Genomic DNA, 15,467 nt, shown 5'->3' with positions numbered 1-15,467 from the left:
ACAATCCAGGTGTGCAAAGCTCTTAGAGACTTACCCAGAAGGATTCACAGCTGTAATCACTACCAAAGGTGAGTCTAATAAGGCTGTGAATACTTATGTAAATTATATATTTAATGTGTTTCCTTTTCAATAAGTGTGCTAACATTTCTAAAAACATGTTTTCACTTTGTCATGATTGGTATTGTGTGTCGATGGGTGTGGGGGGAAAAGTATTTCATATATTTTAAATTCAGGCTGTAACACAACAAAATGTGGAGTAAGTCAAGGGGTATGAATACTTTCTGAAGGCATTGTGTTCCATAAAATTAATTGAAATGCATTTTTCAACCTTGAAACAAACTTGTCATACCTTCGGAGTGTCCTAAAGTCCAGCTTTGTCTATGTCCCACTGCATTTCTTCCATATATCCATAGAAAACTCTTGATTCTCAGAAGGAATAATAATTTGAAAAAATGGCACCAGATAATTCTAGCTAAATTGTTCCAAAAAACGACTTAAAATGTGCAATGATAGGTTGAAAGGTGAAGCATCTCATCTAGTCCATGAGCCAGACCCCCACATTTTCTTCGTTATACCTTCTTGGCTCTGTTATACTAATCCTTGAATTCATAAATCTATTTAGTTATATTTAGCATTGGTAATTTGCTACCAAGACTGTTAGCACAGATTCAAATTTGCTTCTTGTTTTAACTGTGTTCACACAAATTGTCACAGTAAGGGGGCCGATCTCTCATATATTCAGATCTGGCTGGAACACAGCTAAAAAAAGGAAGCAGGACATTTTTAATCTGTGGTTTAGCAATTTAGGAAATTAGCTTACTAATGTTTAATTTGTGAAAATAATTGTATATATGAATTAACGATGGAGAACAATACATGTACAGCTAGCGTAGGAATTCCCCTTTAAACCTATCATTTACTAACTGATTTAGCAAATTTTATGTAAGCCTAGTTTTTCTCTAACAATTGTGGTAGAATTTCAACAACGAAAAATCTCACCAATGGAAAGAAGAGATGGATCTAAATCTGTGGTAAGTTTTTATAAATAACCAATGCATAGTGCAATGATTCAACAGGTCAGATAGGTAACTCATGATTTCTCCTCCTGTTAGAGCAGCTATTCTCAGATCCATTTAGTGTGACATTGAGCCAACCACCTCACATCGGTTATCATGGTCAGACAGTAGCAGAAAGCAACTCCATTAAATGGAGGCTAAATATTTACAAAGGGTTTAAGGGTGGCTTGGATTGGGGTGAAAGTTTAATGTTCAAAAAGGCTAGTTAGAAAGTGTGTGTGTGTTTTCCTGTTAGTGGTCGAAAATGTGTGTAGATGACCTATATTTGTTTGCATACCTCTTCCTTCACCAATACGTTTGTTTTAAAAATGAACAGAATTTAATATTCATTGGACAATGATTCGCCTCCTAAATTACTACAGGTGTGTAATCTTAATTTGATCACTCTGTTTTCGCAGTTAATCGCAGATAATTTTCCTGTCCCGGCAGGAAATGCAAACTTGTAGTGTATTCAAGGTCTAAAAAGGATCTAATGTTTGTAATTTCCACTTTAACGTTTCAGACCTGATTTGGCCCAACACATTTTTTTAACAACCCTTAGAAATATGTCCATTAATTATTATCCACATAATAATTAACTTTCTTGTTGCTGCAGGAGTATTTTCTTGCTGTGCAATCTGGCCTCAGATCAAAATGATATTTTACTAAAATCCATGCCACTCCATTTAGTATGATATGTTACTTTATGTTAGGTTACATTACATTGGCCTACAGTACAAATGGAATAGCAGTCGTACAATATAATCCGAATTGTAGGACATATAGTATACTACGTCTTGATCGCATTTGACCTGTTTAGTATGATATATTACTACGTTCGATTGCTTTATGATATGCTATGTTAGGTTAGGGGTTAAAACCTGTTGGGGCTACAGGTTAGCAATGAACCCCGAGTCGGAATTGCTAACAAGGCTGAAAATTCAAAACATCAAAAATCGAATAATTTCAATTTCTCAAACAATCAACTATTTTACACAATTTAAAAGATAAACATCTCCTTAATCTAACCACATTGTTCGATTTTCAAAGAGGCTTTACGGCAAACGCATAAAGTTAGATTATGTTAGGACAGTACATAGCCACAAAAGTACAAACATCCATTTTCAATTCAAGGTCAGGCGTCACCAAAAGCAGAAACCAGCTAGAATTATGCACTAACCTTTGTCAATCTCCATCAGATGACACTCCTAGGACATTATGTTATACAATACATGCATTTTTTGTTCCATCAAGTTCATATTTATATCCAAAAACAGCATTTTACAGTAGCGTGAAATTCAGATTTTTTCTTCTCTGAAATGCTTCCGGTGAACATAACAAAATTACTATTCGAAAACATTGGTAAATTATAATATTGTCATTCAAAGAATAATATATTATCATCTCGTAATTGCTACCGAATGGCCAGATCTAAAAATAACTTTACTGGGAAATCACATTTTGCAATAAACGGGGTGCTATGCTAAGAACAATAAGCTATGCTATACAGTTAGCATCATCTAATATCGATAATAACATTGTAAATATCCCCTTACCTTTGATTATCTCCATCAGAAGGCACTGCCAGGAATCGCAGGTCCAGAACAAATGTGGTTTCTTTTGACAAAGTTCATAATTTATGTCCAAATAACACCAAGTAGTTAGCGTTCATTATGCTCCCACAAAACGTGGTGGGGGGGGGGGTGTAAAATCACGCCGAAAAGCTAAAAAAACCTAGTAAATAATCTATTTACGTTCGTTCAAACATGTCAAACGTTGTTTAGCATTAATCTTTTGGTCCATTTTTAACGTTAAACATCAGTAATATTTTCACACAACCTATCCTATGTCTAGATAAACAATTATGACAAACTCACGCTTCTCAGATTTATGCGCAGGCGCAAAAAAATGAAGTGACGACATGTCAACTTCCTTGCATTCTAATTTGCTCTCTGTTTATCATAGACGCTTCAAACAACTTTATAAAGATCGTTGACATCTAGTGGAAGCCGTAGGAGTTGCGAAATGAATCCTTTCTCACTATGGTATCTATAAAACAATGACACTAAATAGTACAGTCACAAAATTCACATTTTTTTAAAATCTATTTTTCACAGGTTTTTGCCTGCAATATGAGTTTTGTTATACTTACAGACACCATTCAAACTGTTTTAGAAAATGCAGAGTGTTTTCTATCCGAATGTGTTAATAATATGCATATCCTAGCTTCTGAGTTGGTGTAGGAGGCAGTTAAAAATGGGCACATATTTTTTTCAAAATTTCTCAATACTGCCCCCTAGCCCCAACAGGTTAAGGTTAGGGTTAGGTTTAGGAGTTAGGTTAAAGGGTTAAGGTTAGGGACAGGGATAGCTAACATGCTAAGTAACTGCAAAGTAGCTAAAAATGTGCAAGTAGTTGTGAAGTTCCTAATTAGCTCAAATGCTATAGTTGTCCGTGATGAGATTTGAACACACAACCTTTGGGTTGCTAGACATTCGTGTTACAGTATATGTGGCTCAGTTGGTAGAGTATGACACTTGCAATGCCAGGGTTGTGTGTTCATTTCCCACAGGGGACCAGTATCGAAAACAAACATGTATTTCACTCCCTCTGGGTAAGAGAGTCTGCTAGAATGTATAAGTCAACTTGAACAACCCCCCTCCTTTTCTTTTGACCTATTGTCCGTACCAAATGTAACATATCATACTAATTTCAATGTCCCGGATTTACGTTTACTATGTTATAACAAAATGTAATGTAACCTAACGTAAAGTAACATACAATACTAAATGGAGTGGCACGGATTTTATTAAAATATAATATGTTTTGCTCTGAGACCAGGCTGTGCTGTGAGAAACTGGTGAAATGAAGTTAGTACATCTGTACAGGATAATAATCCACAAACCATTTTAAAACTGGTTTAGTTAAATCCCAAGTCAATTATTTAACCCAGCCTTCACTCAACCCCCCACACCCCCCACCACTATCCCTCTCACTGACCACCTCCCATGCCCGCCACCACTCCCCCATGCTCTGGTCAGATTTACAGCAAACCGTGTGTGTTCCACCATATTTGTGAAATCCCCATACGTCATGCTCGCCCCCACCCCACTCGGCTGCTTTGAACCCTGCCACTGGCTTGAGAGCACCCATAAATCGGGCACACTCACAGAGGAGGACCCTCTTTACATAGGAGCCTCATAGCTGAACTATACCACAACTAAATTAGTTGAGCCCAGCGATTTGTCAAAACTCCTGTCCCTCTGTAATAAATTACTCTGGAGAGAGAGTGGAGAGGGCTGAGGCGTTCTGTACGTCATTTGCGTTTCAAATAAAGATGGGTTCCATTTGGATTGTGTCAGTGATGGTTAATAACAAGAGTATCCTGTTTAAAGGTCTGTCAGAGGCAAGCCTGCCTGACAACCAGGGTCATGTCAGGAATGTTTTTCTTTTAGATTTTTTGAAATGTTCACATTAATATAGTTTAAGCATTGACTAAGCAAAACTCCCGAAAAACAAGAAATTAAACATTTTGGCATTCATTTTGGCATGAATTAATTTCACATTAATCATTGTAATCTATAGTGAAATGTTTCAATATCACACTGCATGGGACATAGTAGAACAAATATGGAGTGTTCTGTTATGACATTACATCTAGAACATTTTGTTATAATATATTTCCTGACCTCCATAGTTTTTCTTAACTAAAAGTGAAATGAGCTTAGAGGATTCTGGGGAAAGTGGGGAGAGCTGTCCCATCAGAAGCCTGAGTAACTGTTCGTTATGACTTTGAGTTCTCTTTGCACTTACAGTGACCCTTCGCTACCCCTACTTACCTCTGTAACAGTTCATTGGCTCAACACCACGTTTTCTTTTTCTTTTCCATTCCACCTTCTTATTCTCTTTCTCTCTGCTTGTTCCTTAGTCACCATTAAGCCCATCTGTGAGTTTCCTGCGTCCATGTGATTTTTATAAGCGGGCAAAACAATAATAAAAATAATTCTGCCTCTGTTATTCAACATAAAAATGTATCCTTTGATTGCTAAACTATTTTTTGTCATATTTCTGAACATACATTTTTTTTTTGTTGGAAGTGATTAAATAAAAGATGTTGCTATTTCTGATGTCAATCTGGTAAGACAATATCTAAATTCAAGTTTCCCTGTAATTATTCAATCTTTCTTTTATGACAAGCAACCTCACATTGCTTCAAGAAACCTCACATGACAAGTCATGGCCATGCGATATGTGTGCACACCCTTCAGAACTAATCTTGTGGCGTTCAGGTTTTCCAGCCACATCTAATTGGGAGCCAAGATTCTTCACCCACCCCCTGTTCCTTATTCTGAGTGAGCTACTTTGTGCTAGCAGCTCAAAATTGCATCCAACTACTTAATTACTGTGTAAGAAGCAAACACAGGTGTGGAAGCCCAGCCACCACCACTGGAGCAGCCTCCACGGAAGAAGGCCACTCTTGTACTGTGGAGGCCGACTGGGAAGGCAGGCCCAGACCAGCTCTTTGAACTCTACCTGGCCTGTTGGGTGCCTGAGCAGAAAGAGGCATTTTAAAGGTGTGGAAATTAAATGTCCCACATCAATCATGCATTTCCACTTTTGAATTATTCAGCAGCCACCACTGCCTAACTCCTGTCTACTGCCTCCTGGATACGGGCGTGTGTATAGTGTCTGTGTTTGCCTGTGTGTGTGTGTGTTCCATCGTCCATGTGTGTGTGTGTATAGCAACGGGTAGAGAGAGGGGGCTAAATGTGGAAAAGCATCTATTTTATATGGATTGTTGGTTTGTTTGTAGCCATGGCAGCGTAAGGTGGCTACCTCCCTAGGGTAGTTAGAGCTCCAGATGTGTAGCTTGTTATGGGAGGACTCTGCAGTGCAGTGTAAGATGGGAGGGGAGGGGGCGACAGAGAGCAGCTCTCGTGGCGTCTGAGTGCCACAGACAATGAGTGCTCTGTTTGGGTCGGCCACATTACTACTGCTGGTATGGATCAGGTGGCCCTGTTTTATTCCAGTTTTTTTGGCCTCATTCCCCCTGCCTGGTCTGCTTTTCTCCTTTCAGCACGTTCTTTGCATTTCTGGGGCCTGGGTGCCTGGGCGAGTGAGCCGGGCCAATGGGTTGGGTTTCACGGGGCTGGCTGTGCTGGCTGGGCTGGCTGAGAGGTCCTGTGCACTGATGGAGCACTGACTAATTGAGTGAACAAATGAGAGCACAGTTACACACACACACAGGCGAACCTTTAAGAGAATGAACTCTGTCGGCCGGCTTCCTGTCTCTCTTTTCACTGTGCCTTTCTCTCTCTCCCTTTCTTTCTCCATTTGTCTCTCTTCCTTCCTTTCCTTCTCGCTATTCCTTCGCATTTAGTTGGCTACTGAGGATGTCATTGATTGTAATGTCTGTAATTTCTCATTGAGATAGATGTCTGTGCTTTACTCTTATTGATGTACTCATTGCATCCTCAATATTTTCCCCTCACATCCAGAAGGCTCGATAACAAACAATAGAAAATGTCCTTATTAAATATTTTCCAGTATACTGTAAACAGTATGAGAACCTTAGGATATTAGATTTTGCATGAGGGAATTACCAAATTAAGAAAACAGGTATTATATGAAACTATGAATTATTTTGAATATATTACATGGTCTGTACTTCATGAGCTGAGAGACAAAGCCCTTTGTTGAAACATATTTTGACAGTGAAAAATTCCAGTTTCTCAGGTTCAGGTTCAGAGTCCTCCAGCTCTTAGCTCTGAGCCAAAGGGAACTTTGTAGTTGTGTGTGGCCTGCACAGGAAATTAAGAAACCTCTGCAGCTTTGTGCATTTTCGTGTGCGAATTAACTTGGAAGAGTGGATTTAAACAAGAGTGGAACAGGGTTCAGCATCTGTGTGGCCAAAGTCAGCTCAGTATGTAAATACAGACATGTCTTATTTGACAGAGCAGGTTAACCCCAGAACAATGGTCGCCACAGAAATGATTTTAGGAGGTACTTAATGGTTTTCGTGTTTTTCTTCTCTTGGTTTTTCGTCATTTTATATTTCTTTGAGCCTATGTAGAGAATATGTTAGTAGTTTTTGTCATTACACATCTTGCTGCTAATATTGACAATACAATAACAACAGCATGCACGGCTTATAAATTAATATCTTCAAAAGAAAATTACAATATTCAACATTTAAAAAAATCGGCGTAAAAAATATAAATAAACATTGAATGCATGGGAAAAATGAAAGTAAATGCAGCAATTCAAAACAAAACAATTTTCATGGATTTTTTGGACTCGCCTGAATCCACTTGATACTTTAACATGGATTATAACTGTTATGATTATTGATACTTTCATATCAGCAGCTTGGCTTTGTTCATCCAGGGGAAAATTATAGCAGGATTAGCTGCCATTTCTGTCTGTGTCTGGGGATCTTAATACCCCTGGAGAGAAGGTTCTATTTGTTTGGGGTGGAGAGGGGAGAACAGTGGGAGTTTGAAAGTCCGAGAGAGATCCTCTTTAGTCTTGTGCAGTTTTGTGCAGTCTCTGGCTCTTTGTCCTGATGGATATCCTACAGTCTCTCCCTCTCTCTCCCTCTCTCTCCCTCTCTCTCCCTCTCTCTCTCTCTCTCTCTCTCTCTCTCTCTCTCTCTAGTTTGAGTTATATATTTAAAATTCCTCTTAAGAGCATATGTTACATGACTTAGCCTGAATACCAAAATGTGAAGTAGAGTGAAAAAGTAAAATAGTAAAATAATCAAGATGTATTACATTGCAATGTTATTACATGGTTGTTACAATGTAATTACAATTACAATAAGATAAGGACCATATTAATGAACGCATTAATGTACATTGATGTAAGTAAACTGTTTAGTTCATGATTTTCAAAATATCCAATTCATCTGTCAATCTGCTGAATTTGTCTAATTTTCAATGAGACAATTATAATTCCTTTCCCATGTAATCACTGACTAGCCATTGTAAAGCATTTAGTAGTGTGAACGAAATGTTATGGATACTAATTAGAGAGAATTCCATCTCCGATTGCTCTGTCAGTGCACATGAAAACATCGCACAGCTAGTGTGTCCATTCTAACTCATGGTGGTACCGTGACAATATTTCCCAAATGTTTTGAGCCTAGACTTGATGCTACTCAATATTATATTTCATACAAAATGTTCAATGTTTATTACAAAAATAAAATAAAATGTTGGGCATAAACAATTCCATTTCCAAATGTATGTGAAAGATAAGCTCTATGAACAGACCCATAAATATCACTGTATAAGTGATACGTTTTTCTCCCTCACACATTCCAAATTCTTTCCCAAACTTCTCCCTCCTTCTTCGATAGAGGAGAGAAAACATGAGGGGATTAAGGTCAACTGAGACCTGGATCCATGAATGCTTGAAGGAGTTAAACCAAACACATTGCACTGATTCCTGCTTTCTTCCTAAGTAGGTAACCATTGTTGTAGCAGTGAAAAAAACATCCGTGAAGACTTTACAAGGGTTTGATTGAAGCTGGAGCAGCCAGGTCAAGTTCTGGCACATATCACACTCCACCTATTCTCTCTCTCTCTCTCTCTCTCTCTCTCTCTCTCTCTCTCTCTCTCTCTCTCTCTCTCTCTCTCTCTCTCTCTCTCTCGCTCTCGCTCTCGCTCTACATTTACACAGATGTTTCCCATATCAAAGGAATATAGAAAGCATTTTTCCTCAACAAGGGAGAATAAACAAAGAACTATCGGAATTGTATTATTTCTCAATTGAAGAGACCTACAACAATGTAGATTTTTGTAATGTGTCATTTATATCAAAGATTATATCTGAGGGGTGGATTTATCAAAACAACATTCCTGAGGTAGGTCGCCCCATCGTCCCTATTATTTGTAACCTTTATTTAACTAGGCAAGTCAGTAAAGAACAAATTCTTATGTTCAATGACGGCCTACCCCGGCAACACTGGGCCAGTTATGTGCCACCCTATGGGACTCCCAATCACAGCCAGATGTGATGCAGCCTGGATTCAAACCAGGTACTACAGTGACCCCTCTTACCCTGAGATGCAGTGGCTAAGAATACTGTGCCACTCGGGAGCCCTAATAATCTCTGAATTTTTGTTTATGGAAATATTATGAGATTTGCCAAATCCATTGCTTTAAAATGGTATCGGCACCACACTTACAATAAAATACAAAGGTTATCTATATTATTAGTCAATATACATTTTGGTAAAACTAATAATGATTTTAATATTGATATGTTCCACCTCAGCATGCCCCACTTGAATGAACTAATGCCCTCCACAAATTTTCAAATAATATACAGTGAGGGAAAAAAGTATTTGATCCCCTGCTGATTTTGTATGTTTGCCCACTGACAAAGAAATTATCAGTTTATCATTTTAATGGTAGGTTTATTTGAACAGTGAGAGACAGAATAACAACAACAAAAATCCAGAAAAACGCATGTCAAAAAGGTTATAAATTGATTTGCATTTTAATGAGGAGAATAAGTATTTGACCCCTCTGCAAAACATGACTTCGTACTTGGTGGCAAAACCCTTGTTGGCAATCACAGAGGTCAGACGTTTCTTGTAGTTGGCCACCAGGTTTGCACCCATCTCAGGAGGGATTTTGTCCCACTCCTCTTTGCAGATCTTCTCCATGTCATTAAGGTTTCGAGGCTGACGTTTGGCAACTCGAACCTTCAGCTCCCTCCACAGATTTTCTATGGGATTAAGGTCTGGAGACTGGCTAGGCCACTCCAGGACCTTAATGTGCTTCTTCTTGAGCCACTCCTTTGTTGCCTTGGCCGTGTGTTTTGGGTCATTGTCATGCTGGAATACCCATCCACGACCCCTTAGCAGAAAAACACCCCCAAAGCATAATGTTTCCACCTCCATGTTTGATGGTGGGGATGGTGTTCTTGGGGTCATAGGCAGCATTCCTCCTCCTCCAAACACGGCGAGTTGAGTTGATGCCAAAGAGCTCCATTTTAGTCTCATCTGACCACAACACTTTCACCCAGTTGTCCTCTGAATCATTCAGATGTTCATTGGCAATCTTCAGACGGGCATGTATATGTGCTTTCTTGAGCAGGGGGACCTTACATTTACATTTTAGTCATTTAGCAGACGCTCTTATCCAGAGCGACTTACAGTAGTGAATGCATACATTTCATTTTTTAATTTTTTAAATATTTTTTTTTCCCATACTGGCCCCCTGTGGGAATCGAACCCACAACCCTGGCGTTGCAAACACCATGCGTTGCAAACACCATGCTCTACCAACTGAGCTACAGGGAAGGCCCTTGCGGGCGCTGCAGGATTTCAGTCCTTCACGGCATAGTGTGTTACCAATTGTTTTCTTGGTGACTATGGTCCCAGCTGCCTTGAGATCATTGACAAGATCCTCCCGTGTAGTTCTGGGCTGATTCCTCACCGTTCTCATGATCATTGCAACTCCACGAGGTGAGATCTTGCATGGAGCCCCAGGCCGAGGGAGATTGACAGTTCTTTTGTGTTTCTTCCATTTGCGAATAATCGCACCAACTGTTGTCATCTTCTCACCAAGCTGCTTGGCGATGGTCTTGTAGCCCATTCCAGCCTTGTGTATGTCTACAATCTTGTCCCTGACGTCCTTGGAGAGCTCTTTGGTCGTGGCCATGGTGGAGAGTTTGGAATCTGATTGATTGCTTCTGTGGACAGGTGTCTTTTATACAGGTAACAAGCTAAGATTAGGAGCACTCCCTTTAAGAGTGTGCTCCTAATCTCAGCTCGTTACCTGTATAAAAGACACCTGGGAACCAGAAATCTTTCTGATTGAGAGGGGGTCAAATACTTATTTCTCTCATTAAAATGCAAATCAATTTCTAACATTTTTGACATGCGTTTTTCTGGATTTTTTTGTTGTTATTCTCTCACTGTTCAAATAAACCTACCACTAAAATTATAGACTGATCATTTCTTTGTCAGTGGGCAAACATACAAAATCAGCAGGGGATCAAATACTTTTTTCCCTCACTCTACAATACCAGAGACCTTTTTACAGAAAAACTGTTTTGACAACAAAGTTGACAACTGGAACATAGGTTGGTCAGTGGTCAATTGATATTGGAGTCACTTAATTCAGGAAGTGATTTGAATAAAACATTTAAAAATAAAAATACTTTTGAAATAAATACCTTCTTTTCAGTTTTATTATAAAGACATTGATAATAAATAATCTTAAATTGGAATTTCAGGTTAATTCCTGAATAGGCTGACATCAATTTGAATTGACCCCAACCCAGCTGTCTGTAGCAGTGGACAAACTCCCTGTGCCCTCTAAATTGAGCTCTCTTTCCAAGAGGCAGAGGGGACCATGGGAAAGCATGCAGGCCGATTAATCACAGGTAATGAGCTGGAACAGTGGAGCGCAGAGTCAGGCTGCCTGCCCCATACAACCATCTCACTCACTCACTCACTCACTCACTCATACACACAGACATTGAGAGAGAGAGAGATCTACGCGACAGTCGCTTCATTCATGTCACGTTACTATACTGGAAATGCAATACTTAAACTCAGAGTTGTGGGCATTTATATGATCATCTAGAGGTGCTTTTTCACTCCATTTTGAACTATCCAACCTTTCCAACCTTTTATCATAATAAATACTGAACAAAAATATAAACACAACATGTAAAGTGCTGGTGTCATGTTTCATGAGCTGAAATAAAAGATCCCAGACTTTTTCCATACGTACAAAAAGCTTATTTCTCCCAGATTTTGTGCACAAATTTGTTTACATTCCTGTTAGTGAACATTTCTCCTTTGCCAAGATAATCCATCCACCTGACAGGTGTGGCATAACAAGAAGCTAATTAAACAGCATGATCATTACACAGGTGCACCGTGTGCTGGGGACAATAAAAGGTCACTCTAAAATGTGCAGTTTTGTCACACAACACAACGCCACTGTAAAGACCGACGCTGGAGATGAGAAGCAGATACGGGGAGTCAACATTTAATCTGGAACATACAGGTAACAGGACAGGAACAGCGTCAGCACACGGCTATACAAAGACATGCAAACAGTAATGCTGAAGCGGGGAACAGAGAGGGGGAACCGACAGATATAGGGGAGGTAATGACATAGGTGATTGAGTCTAGGTGAGTCCAATAATCATTGATGCATGTGATGAGGGGAAGGCAGGTGTGCATAATGATGGTGGCAGGAGTGTGTAATGCTGGGGAGCCTGTCGCCTTCGAGTGCCAGGGAGGTGGAGCGGGAGCAGGTGTGACAGCCACAGATGTCTCAAGTTTTGAAGGAGTGTGCAATTGGCATGCTGACTGCATGAATGTCCGCCAGAGCTGTTGCCAGAAAATTGAATGCTCATTTCTCTACCATACGTCGCCTCCAGCGTCGTTTTAGAGAATTTTGTAGTACGTCCAACCGGCCTCACAACCTCAGACCACATGTAACCACCTGTGGGATCATCTGAGACCAGCCACCCAGACAGCTGATGAAAATGAGGAGTACTTCTGTCTGTAATAAAGCCCTTTAGTGGGGAAAAACTCATTCTGATTGGCTGGGCCTGGCTCCCCAGTGGCTGGGCCTGGCTCCCAAGTGGGTGGGTCTATGCCCTCCCAGGCTCACCCATAGCTGGTCTATGCCATCCTTGCCCAGTCATGTGAAATCTATAGATTAGGGCCTAATGAATTTATTTCAATAAATTCAATACATTTATTTCAGTAAATGATTTCAATTTATTTCAATTTCCTTACATGAACTGTAACTAAGTAAAATCATTGAAATTGTTACATGTTGCATTTATATTGTTGTTCAGTAATAATTTAATTTTATAGAAAGACAGCTTTTTCTGCAATCAAATTGTACAGTATAGGCAAAAGAAACATTGACTGCTAAGGTATTGTATACACAACAAAAGTGCAGTAGAAGATGGAAATGATGTTGTTTGCATTGAGAAACCAGTCAATGCAAACATCATCTCTAAGTATCCCATAGCCAGAATAAAAAAAAGGAGTGTGCCAAATTTCTATCCTCAATAACAATACAAAGTGCAATATAACTGTCGTACTCACCTTGGCATGACAGGGACTCCTGGAACCAGTGGACTATAATGGACACAGTTTAAACAAACAAGAAAGCCAAATGATGAAGGAGAAGATGAAGAAAACATATTTTAAAGGGATGTCACTCATTATATTGAATTTAGAGGACATTATTTCTCACTTCACTCTTATACAATGGTGCTACTCTTTAGCAGGGGTCTGCACAAAATAATATCCAAATAATCAGGTTCCGATGATTCATATATGATGTGGTTGTTTTGTTGCTAGCAACGCCTGCTAGTAATCATTAACATTCCTTTTATCCAAGAACAATGTTGACGTCAGTATGATGGCAATTGTTATCCATCTAATAACAGTTTCTCTATCTAAAATGAATTGTCTATATAAAACATATCTCTATAGATATACTGTAGTAGATCAGTCTCAAACACACCACATTTTAAGATCACGCATGCCAAGGAAGCCATCCCATATTCTGTCCCAGCTGTTATTATTTCATATGTTACATGTGGTGACCCACACGTATGTAGTTTCCCTATCTGGCTACTGGCTAGAAGCTACAGCTGTGGCTCTGTTACTGTACCAGTAATCCTGGTGGCATATTTAACAGATGCTTGCATACACACATTATTATTATCATTCCTGGGGGCACATATATCTTTTTGTGGAGCTTATGACCCACTGGCCCCGGGCCCCTGTCCTTGATCCTTGGCAAGTGAGGCTGGAGATAGAGACAGCTAGTGGAGTGACCCACAAATAGCGATTGTAATTTAAATACTTGCAAGGTCAGAAAATAGCTCCATTTGTTAGCTGTGTGATTATTTACGGTCCATGTAGGCAGAGGTCAAGTAGGTGTGACCATCTGTCTGTGTAGAATAAAGGGGTTATATGGTATGTGTGTGTGTGAGTAATATGGCTGACGCAGGCTGTAAATCACCTGCAGTAATCTCCTTGATGACGGCAGAGGTAGCAGGGCGACGGGTGCGTCGACGCAGACTTGACAAATAAGGTCCAAGAATAAAGATTCTGATCCTGAAACCCAGGCTGGCTGCGTAGTAGTAGAATGGATACCTGACTATTTTCACACACAGGCACGTCACTCCCCGTCCAAACACAGGCACATGCACACATTGAACACACACCTGTCTGCAGTTTAGGGAAGAAGGAATGGAAAGTTAAGCGAGCGGTCACTGCTGGCAGATATGTGCGGTGTGAGTGTAAGTCATCCAAATAAGGCAATGTTTTGCCAGTTATGAATCTTCCAACTGCTTGTGGCAGGCTTCCTACCCTGTGGCATCCAAGCCACAGGAAACGTCATAGTTTAAATATTACTCGAAGACAGGGGTGCCTTAGAGTCTTAGGATCCGGACCTGCGGGTGGTTTGAATAAAACATTTTTTAATATGTAGATTTACTGTGGGGGGGGGGGGTTAACTAACTCAATCTACCTTCAAATTCCTAAAGAAACTAATGGAAACTGTGTAGAAATAATAATGGAACAACATTCATACAGTTTCTTGACTATGTCCATCTCACTAATAATCAGCGAAATGAAAGCTAGACAGTAATGGAGCATAGAAAATTCCAAAAACGATGGAAAGAGGACTATTTTTATCAAATTTTGGCGGTTTGGAAATATATACCATTTTCAGAGCGGCCCTCTGGACCTTGTTCATGACCAGGGCAAAAAATTGCTCTAAAACCAATAATGCAGACTTAGACATTGCACTTGAACAGTACTTGAACAGTACAGTATGTCATAAACCTAATATTTGTGATCTGCAGTTGCTTCATCCATTGTTGAACTTAGAAATTAATGATATGCACCCATTGATTTTTGAAGAATATAACTCATAAATGCCTCAAGAGCTTAGTTCAACTGTCATATCCCATCAGAACCCAACATATAAGCTTGTTTACTCCAATGTTTGTAAACAAAGTAAATGTAAACACACACTGTATAGCCTCAAAACATGGTAAAGGGATCCTAAAACTCCAAATTAAATAGCTAAATGATCCATGGTATGACCATCTTAACACAATTCCATATGTTAGCTTAGTCAAAATGATAATACACTGAACACAAATATAAATTCAACATGTAAAGTGATGGTCCCATGTTTCATGAGCACAAAAAGCTTATTTCTCTCAAATTTTGAAGTACTGCACTTAAGGAAAAATACTTTAAAGTACTACTTAAGTCATTTTTGGGGTATCTGTACTTTACCTTACTATTTATATTTTTGACAACTTTTACATTTACTTCACAACATTTCAAAAGAAATATTATACTTTTTCCTACATACATTTTTCCTAACAACCCAAAGT

At 39.3% G+C, this 15,467-nt stretch overlaps 1 long non-coding RNA gene across 1 annotated transcript; it reads right to left on the bottom strand.

The window, feature by feature from the left end:
- Window positions 1–12,495: 12,495 nt before the first annotated feature.
- On the bottom strand, window positions 12,496–14,388 carry LOC123726625 (uncharacterized). Its single transcript, XR_006758685.1, has 3 exons — window positions 14,078–14,388; window positions 13,150–13,182; window positions 12,496–12,744 (listed from the first exon to the last, which is right to left on the bottom strand). It is a non-coding gene; the product is annotated as an uncharacterized lncRNA (long non-coding RNA).
- Between the last annotated feature and the right edge of the window lie 1,079 nt (window positions 14,389–15,467).

This window comes from Salmo salar, chromosome ssa14, assembly GCF_905237065.1.
Source record: "Salmo salar chromosome ssa14, Ssal_v3.1, whole genome shotgun sequence".
Classification (NCBI taxonomy): Eukaryota; Metazoa; Chordata; class Actinopteri; order Salmoniformes; family Salmonidae; genus Salmo; species Salmo salar.
Note: the sequence above shows the minus strand (reverse complement) of the source record. Positions and strands in the feature narration are given on the sequence as shown.